Source organism: Doryrhamphus excisus, chromosome 5 (assembly GCF_030265055.1).
Source record: "Doryrhamphus excisus isolate RoL2022-K1 chromosome 5, RoL_Dexc_1.0, whole genome shotgun sequence".
Lineage (NCBI taxonomy): Eukaryota > Metazoa > Chordata > Actinopteri > Syngnathiformes > Syngnathidae > Doryrhamphus > Doryrhamphus excisus.
Genome location: NC_080470.1, coordinates 8987821 through 8996304, shown reverse-complemented (window position 1 = coordinate 8996304; position 8484 = coordinate 8987821). Strand labels below are relative to the sequence as shown.

The following is an 8484-nucleotide window of genomic DNA, read 5'->3' as shown; positions in this document are numbered from 1 at the left end:
TGGTTTGTTTAGACAGGTGTGCCTTCTGACAGCGTTTCCTACCTGTCTAAAACAAACAAGCCCGAGAGTTTATCAAAAAAAAAAACAGCCGCATAAGCTTTGTTAGTCATCTGGTGTTTTAGGGTCCTATTTTCCTGATCCATTTTTATTATTTTTTAAATATTTTTTACACATTTAAAAGCTGCACCCCCTCAAAACTCAGTAGCTCCACATTATGATTGTTCTTTTTTTTGGTTGTATCCTGAACTTTTCTTAGTAATAGTGTTTTCTAAAATACATATTTTTCCACATACAAGAATGGCACATGTATGTGGTATTTTTGCTCTGATTTTACATCACATCTAGTTATGAATACAGTTGTCCCTCGTTTTTTTTTCTTTATTGAGACGGCCGCAAGCTAGTGAGCTAACTAGTTAGCCTCAAATTTTTACAGTGTATCCTTAAGAAGCAAAATATGTACCACTTCCACACAGAATGGGAGGAGAATTCTTTTGGACTTGCCATAGTTGACTTCATGCATGTTAAGGTAATGTCATGTAGCATAATTTCTCAATGTTTTGTGTCATTACTGCCACCCAGTGATCACTACACTACGTATCACTTGTAATTCACGATGTTTTGACTAATAATAGACCACAGTCTACCACAAAACAGCGACAATTTATTAACAAATTTATGAGTAATTGGAACTGTGATACTGCAAGGGACGACAGTATTTACCCCCCATCTCTTTGAGGCAGGACTGACAACAACCATGCAGATGGGATGTCATATGAAACCCAGCAATAGTAAATAATAAATACACTTAGCATAATTATCAGCAAACGATTTAAAACTAATTTTGGGGTATAAAGCTAATCTTAAGAGTGTTACTAATGCTTGTACTTAGCATGTGTTTTACTGCTGTTTTGTACTATGACAGTATTGGGGGCATCTCCATTCGTAAGTGTTACTCTTCCCATCTGGAATCAGGAATAAAAGTGGCGTTCCCTGTGTGCACCGTGGCTTCACACAGCCGCCCCCGCACTGCACATTTTAAGTCCACACACACATACACACACCCCTCCTCCAGCAATGTTGCTATGAGGAAAACCCACTCCTTCCCTTCATCCTTACATCCACCCACGCAATCCCATCACTCCCCGGACTTGATGACTCACCAGCACTGGACCGCTCATAAAGAAAATTCTCATTTATTCTGAAAAAGTGTAAACCACGTGTAGGAACTTGCTATACAAGGCTAAAATGGCTTCTAATTAAGGGGTTAAGTTAGTGGGTTACAGGGGGATGATAATAGAGAAAACCCTCGAAAGATGATGAGCATCACTCCCACACGGCACACCCACGCACTCCCCTTCTTCCCTCCAAGCATCGCTCTCCTCCACCCCTTCTCCATCTCTCCAGGGACTGCTGGATGTTCATCCTAAAGCTTCAACGCTAATTAACTGTATGTCAGCTGTTTGACAGACACCCACACGCCACAATGGCCCGGAGTTAGCCCTTATTATTATTCAGCCCGTAAAAACCTGTTCACTGTGCTGTATGTTTCATTGTCTTGTAAACACAAGCCCGTGTTAGCCTCCATTAGCTTAAGTACACATGCCTAACATGGAACAAAATCATCAACAATTGATTCCAAGAATACTGTACTACAATAATGACATACTTTTTTACTACATGCATATGTTTTTACTACATTCACGAACAACACAGCACAAGACAATATTAAGAAATGTACTTCATTCATTAATCATTAATTCATTAATCACAATTGATGAATGGTATGTTGCCATGGAGTTCCATCCGGTCGTCTCTTGTTTATCGTGCATGGTTAATTTGTTCCAGACCGCCAGCGATAAGTGAACGTGTGACTCAAGTGTTAATAAATGGAATATTTTCAATGTTAGAGTGTGTAAAACCTGTTTATGACTTTCTAAATAAGATTTTTGATATGATTAGAGCCACCCAGTAAATAGGTATTTAGTAAAGTAAAGAGGTAAAGAAATCATTTTGTCATGTCTCTTCAATGTAGCATCACTGAATACTAAATATAAGTAGTCTTTCAAATATTTCTTTACTAATAATACCCCAACCACGAAAAATGCTGAGACACACAAGCACCAGACTTGATTGCTGGAACAACAGGCTTTTATTGCAGCTTTGAATTATTATCTCACCACAGGAACAATAATCCCCAATAAAAACACAAGTACCCGACGCAACCCACACCAATCTAAAAGTCAACTCTGAACATCACTTCCTGTCCGCCCGTCACTCATTTCCCCTATGTAACATTTATAGTCACACACACACACACAAGCATGAGTCTTGTTTATGTCTTAAATGGCTTATTTACTATTTTTATGTCTACTATTTTGGAAAATGCGATAAACGAGGCATTACTGTAGTCCATAGCATTTTGGCCTTTGATTTTTATTCGTATAATCTTCAAATAATCTGTTTCATCATTCATTTCATATACTGCAATTATGTGAAACTGCAGTCCAAAAATACTTCCCAGACAGTGAATACAGGATTACTTATGTAGTGCTACTTGTGTGACTAAAATAAGTTCAAACACAGGGAATACAGTAACACCAGTCAAACAAGTCTTTGCAAATGATGCTCATTCAATCAGCGCCAACAAGCGTCGTTGGAAACAAATCAGTGTTGAGTGTCTTTTCCTCTCAGCGTGCAGTCTCAGCTGCAGGTTTACTGATTAGCCTGATCCATAAATAAGCAATCAAAGACATTTCACTCTCCCTTTTTGCCAACCAATTGACACCATTGGGAATGAAGAAAAGCCAAGTTAGTGGATGCAGACGTGAGGGTTGGAAAGTGAAATGATATAAAAATGGAATTAAAACAAGAGAGGTGAAAACATACCGTTACCGTGAGTGTGACTAAGCTGACTGCAGCAGGATGACTCACCCTGTTGCCATGGCAACCTAAAGACATGCGCTCTTCCTAATGTGCAATTTCAACTACTGGTTGGCAGGCAACCAAACGGGGGTTGTAATGCATGTTTTTTTTTTTTTTTGAACACCATTGAGGAAAAAAAATGGTAGCCGACAGCAGCGTAGGCGCGTATGTGTGGGGGCGTCGAGGAACCAGAAATATATAAATAAATACAAGATAAAGCGAGGAGGCAATGAAAGCCAGCAGGTTCTTTTTCTGCTGTAGTGAAATGTTGAGCGTGGGTGAATGCCCTTGATAAGTAAAAAGCCAACCAGGACAAAGCCAGGCCTCACACTACATAACTACTTCATTACAAGTTTTTTTTTTATCGCCCCAAGATTTCCTGCAATGTGTCATCATCATTGAAAAAAATCTTCCTGCAGCACTACTCGGCCTTGACTGGAACACAATGGCATGTTATTTAAAGGTTATGCAACTCAGAAGATTACTACCTGGCCTGTCAGTATCTCAGAAACATTTTATTCACCCTCCCAGCATTTTCAGACACAGTCAGACAGTATCATTAGTTTAAACATTGAATGGTGGGGTAGACATATTCTATGACTGGCTAGACAGTCATACAGAGAGTTGGATGGTTGTATAGATGAAGAACACATAGCAGGGTGGATAGATGAATGAATGGGTAAGTGAATTAATTAGTAGTTATTGCATATGAATGGAGTGACAGATGGAACGTAGGATGTCTTCATGTATACAGTAAATGGGAGAGTGAATGGGTGGATGGATGTACAGTGAAGAAAATAAGTATTTGAACACCCTGCTATTTTGCTATTTCTCCCACTTAGAAATCATGGAGGGGTCTGAAATTTTCATCGTAAGTGCATGTCCACTGTGAGAGAGATAAACTAAAAAGAAAAATCCAGAAATCACAATGCATGATTTTTTAACAATTTATTTGTGTGATACAGCTGCAAATAAGTATTTGAACACCTGTGTATCATCTAGAATTCTGACCCTGAAAGACCTGTTAGTCTGCCCATTAGAAGTCCACCTGCACTCCATGTATCATCCTGAATCAGATGCACCTGTTTGAGGTCGTTAGCTGCATAAAGACACCTGTCCACCCCATACAATCAGTAAGACTTTAACTTGTAACATGGCGAAGACCAAAGAGCTGTCCAAAGACACCAGAGACAAAATTGTACACCTCCACAAGGCTGGAAAGGGCTACGGAGCAATTACCAAGCAGCTTGGTGAAAAAAGGTCCACTGTTGGAGCTATCATTAGAAAATGGAAGAAGCTAAACATGACGGTCAATCTCAATCGGAGTGGAGCCCCATGCAAGATATCACCTCGTGGGGTCTCAATGATTCTAAGAAAGGTGAGGAATCAGCCCAGAACTACACGACAGGACTTGGTCAATGACCTGAAAAGAGCTGGGACCACCGTTTCCAAGGTTACTGTAGGTAATACACTAAGACGTCATGATGTGAAATCATGCATGGCACGAAAGGTTCCCCTGCTTAAACCAGCACATGTCAAGGCCCGTCTTAAGTTTGCATATGACCATTTGGATGATACAGAGGAGTCATGGGAGAAAGTTTTATGGTCAGATGAGACCAAAATAGAACTTTTTGGTCATAATTCCAATAAGCGTGTTTGGAGGAAGAAGAATGAAGAGTACAATCCGAAGAACACCATCCCTACTGTGAAGCATGGGGGTGGTAGCATCATGCTTTGGGGGTGTTTTTCTGCACATGGGACAGGACGAGTGCACTGCATTAAAGAGAGGATGACTGGGGCCGTGTATTGTGAGATTTTGGGGAACAACCTCCTTCCCTCTGTCAGAGCATTGAAGATGGGTCGTGGCTGGGTCTTCCAACACGACAACGACCCGAAGCACACAGCCAGGAAAACCAAGGAGTGGCTCCGTAAGAAGCATATCAAGGTTCTAGCATGGCCCAGCCAGTCTCCAGACCTGAACCCAATCGAAAATCTTTGGAGGGAGCTCAAACTCCGTGTTTCTCAGCGACAGCCCAGAAACCTGACTGATCTAGAGAAGATCTGTGTGGAGGAGTGGGCCAAGATCCCTCCTGCAGTGTGTGCAAACCTGGTGAAAAACTACAGGAAACGTTTGACCTCTGTAATAGCAAACAAAGGCTACTGTACCAAATATTAACATTCATTTTCTCAGGTGTTCAAATACTTATTAGCAGCTGTATAACACAAATAAATTGTTAAAAAAATCATGCATTGTGATTTCTGGATTTTTCTTTTTAGTTTATCTCTCTCACAGTGGACATGCACCTACGATGAAAATTTCAGACCCCTCCATGATTTCTAAGTGGGAGAAATAGCAAAATAGCAGGGTGTTCAAATACTTATTTTCTTCACTGTATGAATGGACAAATCAATGCAGGAATCTATGCAGCATCTATGTAATTGTATACTTAATCATCACACATGTACACATAGCTTGAAAAGAAAAGTTTCCGACTCCACATACACTGAAAAGGTGGCAAAAGAATGAAGGAAAAAGCGGACTGGGGGCAGACAAACGGCCTCCCTCATGTTTAATCTAATTGGCTCCTGTGTGGACACACATTCTCTTCCAGAGCTGCTCATTAAGCTACAAAGAATAAATGTTCCAATTGAGAGGTTAACACAATAAAAGCAGATCGGATGATAAATAGACATCACCCCCACCCCCTCCATAGACAGGTGTTCGAGAAGAACTTTCTACAGCCCTCATGATGTTCATAATAACATTATTCCGCCACAGGAACACAGTGATTGAGGAGCCGGGATTCTAAATGGTACCCATGAGAATGTTCTGTCGCAACCGTTTTGTCACCTTGTTCCAGTCATTACAGTACGTGTGTGGGAGGATGAACTTTCCTCATACACCATGACAGCAGGGCAAGAAAGTCATTAAAGGACGATGCAGCGGTGTATGAAGATGTCAAATAATGATAGGTAACTCATACATTAACACAGCAAGTCAAGTCAGGTCATTCATTCATTTTCTACCACTTTTTCCTCATGAGGGTCGCGGGGGGTGCTGCAGCCTATCCCAGCTGTCTTTGGGCGAGAGGCGGGGTACACCCTGGACTGGTCACCAGCCAATCACATGGCACATATAGACAAACAACCATTCACACTCACATTCATACCTATGGACAATTTGGAGTGGCCAATTAACCTAGCATGTTTTTGGAATGTGGGAGGAAACCGGAGTACCCGGAGAAAACCCACGCTTGCACGGAGAGAACATGCAAACTTCACACAGAGATGGCCGAGGGTGGAATTGAACCCTGGTCTCAAGTCAGGTCAAGTTTATTATATAGCCCTTAAACACAAAAGAGTCTCAAAGGGCTTTACAAGCTGGCAACAATCGACGACATCCCTTGATCTGAGCCCCCAACCCGGCAAGGAAAAAACTCCAAAACCCCATTTGTGGAAAAGAGAGGAGCAGTATGAACCTCATGGAAAATGAAAAACAAATTGCCAAGAATTTATTTATTTTTTGATCATCCGATTTCAGTATAATGGTAGTTTGCAATAATTTGCTGATTCAAATTTTAAAACCTTCTTAAGATCCAACAGATTAACAGTTTTTCCAACTTTTTTCAGCTATTTTTGAAGATAGCCCAGTCTACTTTTTAATTCCAATTATGCCATCCACCCCTTGAGTTCTCTTGTCTAAAAGGCACCAAACATTGTCCAGTCTTTCATCTTAGTCTGTTCCGCTCCCCTTCCTTTGAAGGATCTGAAGGAACATTTTGTCACCTGATCCTCTGATGTCTTCCTACCATTCCAGGTTGTTTTATGAGGGTCAGTCTATATGACCATAAAAGTTCCCGTTGGTAATTCCAAAGACCCTCTGTCCGGCCTCATCATGTCTCAACTGAGCCCCTTATCATATATCATAAATATTCCATTTACATACATTCTTTCCCTACAGGGTTTCCCAAAAGGTAAACACCTGGCCGGCATACCAGCAATTAACACATCAGACCTTCTAATGATGTGTTGCTTTTTAAGCTAAATGCGTCTAATAGTGTCATTAATTCATTCTAAAAGGTCCAACTCTAACCAAAATGGACACTAACCGAATATTTTTTTCCAAAAGAAATAAGTTCAATCCAATTAATCCTTTGCAGAAAGCCTAAAATGTAAACACAAAACGGCAGTAGTCCGGAAGTCTTCTGTAACAATTTTAGCACAACATCGGTAGTAGAAATTTGGTCATTACACAATTTTTGCAGGACTACCCGTGTTTAAAAAACTTGAGTAGACCACTGACTGGTGGTAGAAAAGGGCTATTAGCAACTCCAGACATCGGTGAGTTTGTCATTTGTGCCCCGCTCCCTGTATGCACACTCTATAATGCTACACAGGCAACTGCTTACTTACACAAAATAAACAGTTAGGACACCGTTACTTACAGCCTGTGCTTCTGACTCTACAACATAACCAAGTAACGTTGGAACTGTCAGACTGTTACATCACGAAGAAAATCTCTGAAACCAAGCATTCAGAGTCATCCCAAATTTCTTCCAAATTCGCAAACCTCATTATCTGAAACTTTGGCATCGTGTAACACGAAAATATAATATTCTAACTACGTTTATTTCAGAAAAGTGGAAAAAGCCGAGTCGGTTCCCTTTAAAGGAGAGCTGCACTTATCAACCTATCTTAGTTAGAGTACGTTTTGGTTAGAGTCAGACCTTCTGGAACAGATTACTGATGCTAAACCAAGGCACCACTGTATATTAAGAACCAGCCATGTCCCCACAACGACAATATGTCCTCACTATAAAGGTAGGGTGTCACAGGTGAATAGCTTATTGTCTTTTATTTTGTTATTATTCTGATACATCCTATCCACATCCTCACAGTAAGGGAGCTTCTCCACATCCTTAGTTAAGTGGAAACAGCTGCCACCCTCCTCATTATTTTCAGGTTTGTCATTCATAACATTTAAATTGGGAGAGTGGGTGGTAAGTATGAGCGACAGCTTTTATTCTTTTTTTTTTTTAAAGCTTTTACTCCCTCTACACTGCCACCGCACTCCACTCTAATAAATGCTGTGTCAATCAATCATCATCTACTTGATCAAATAAAGGCGATTGCTGTTCCTGAAGCGACTGCGAGTTCAACCAAAATGCTTTGGAAAAGGGTGCTCAAATGCTGAGAAATATTTATAAACATAAACACATTTTATTTTAATTTGATCTAGTCTCAGCTTTTTAGGAAGATATGTCTCAAAAGTCTAATTCCTTAAGACTTAAGCTAGGTGCATTTTGCTTTATTTTACTTTTATTTTACTGGTGTTTTACTGGTTTCATATTCACTCACTATGGCCGGCAATTAATGACAACAAAAGCTTGACAAATACGTATATGTCAAATCAAAACTGCAATTTAACAACTGGGGGAAAAAAAAGTTTGTGTAGACTCACAAAACAGGAAGTTCTCCTTCTCCAAAGGGGAAAAAAAACATCCCAAAGTGTTGGCCTTCATTTCAATATGCAGGGTTTTTTTTGTTTTGTTGCCTTCCATC

At 40.3% G+C, this 8484-nt stretch overlaps 1 long non-coding RNA gene across 1 annotated transcript in view; it reads right to left on the bottom strand.

The window, feature by feature from the left end:
- Nucleotides 1-6533: 6533 nt before the first annotated feature.
- The window catches only part of LOC131129788 (uncharacterized), a 29063-nt gene continuing 27112 nt past the window's right edge, over nucleotides 6534-8484 (bottom strand). Inside the window, exon 9 of the long non-coding RNA XR_009129891.1 lies at nucleotides 6534-8483. This is a non-coding gene — a long non-coding RNA (uncharacterized LOC131129788). The remainder of the gene's footprint in view (nucleotide 8484) is intronic.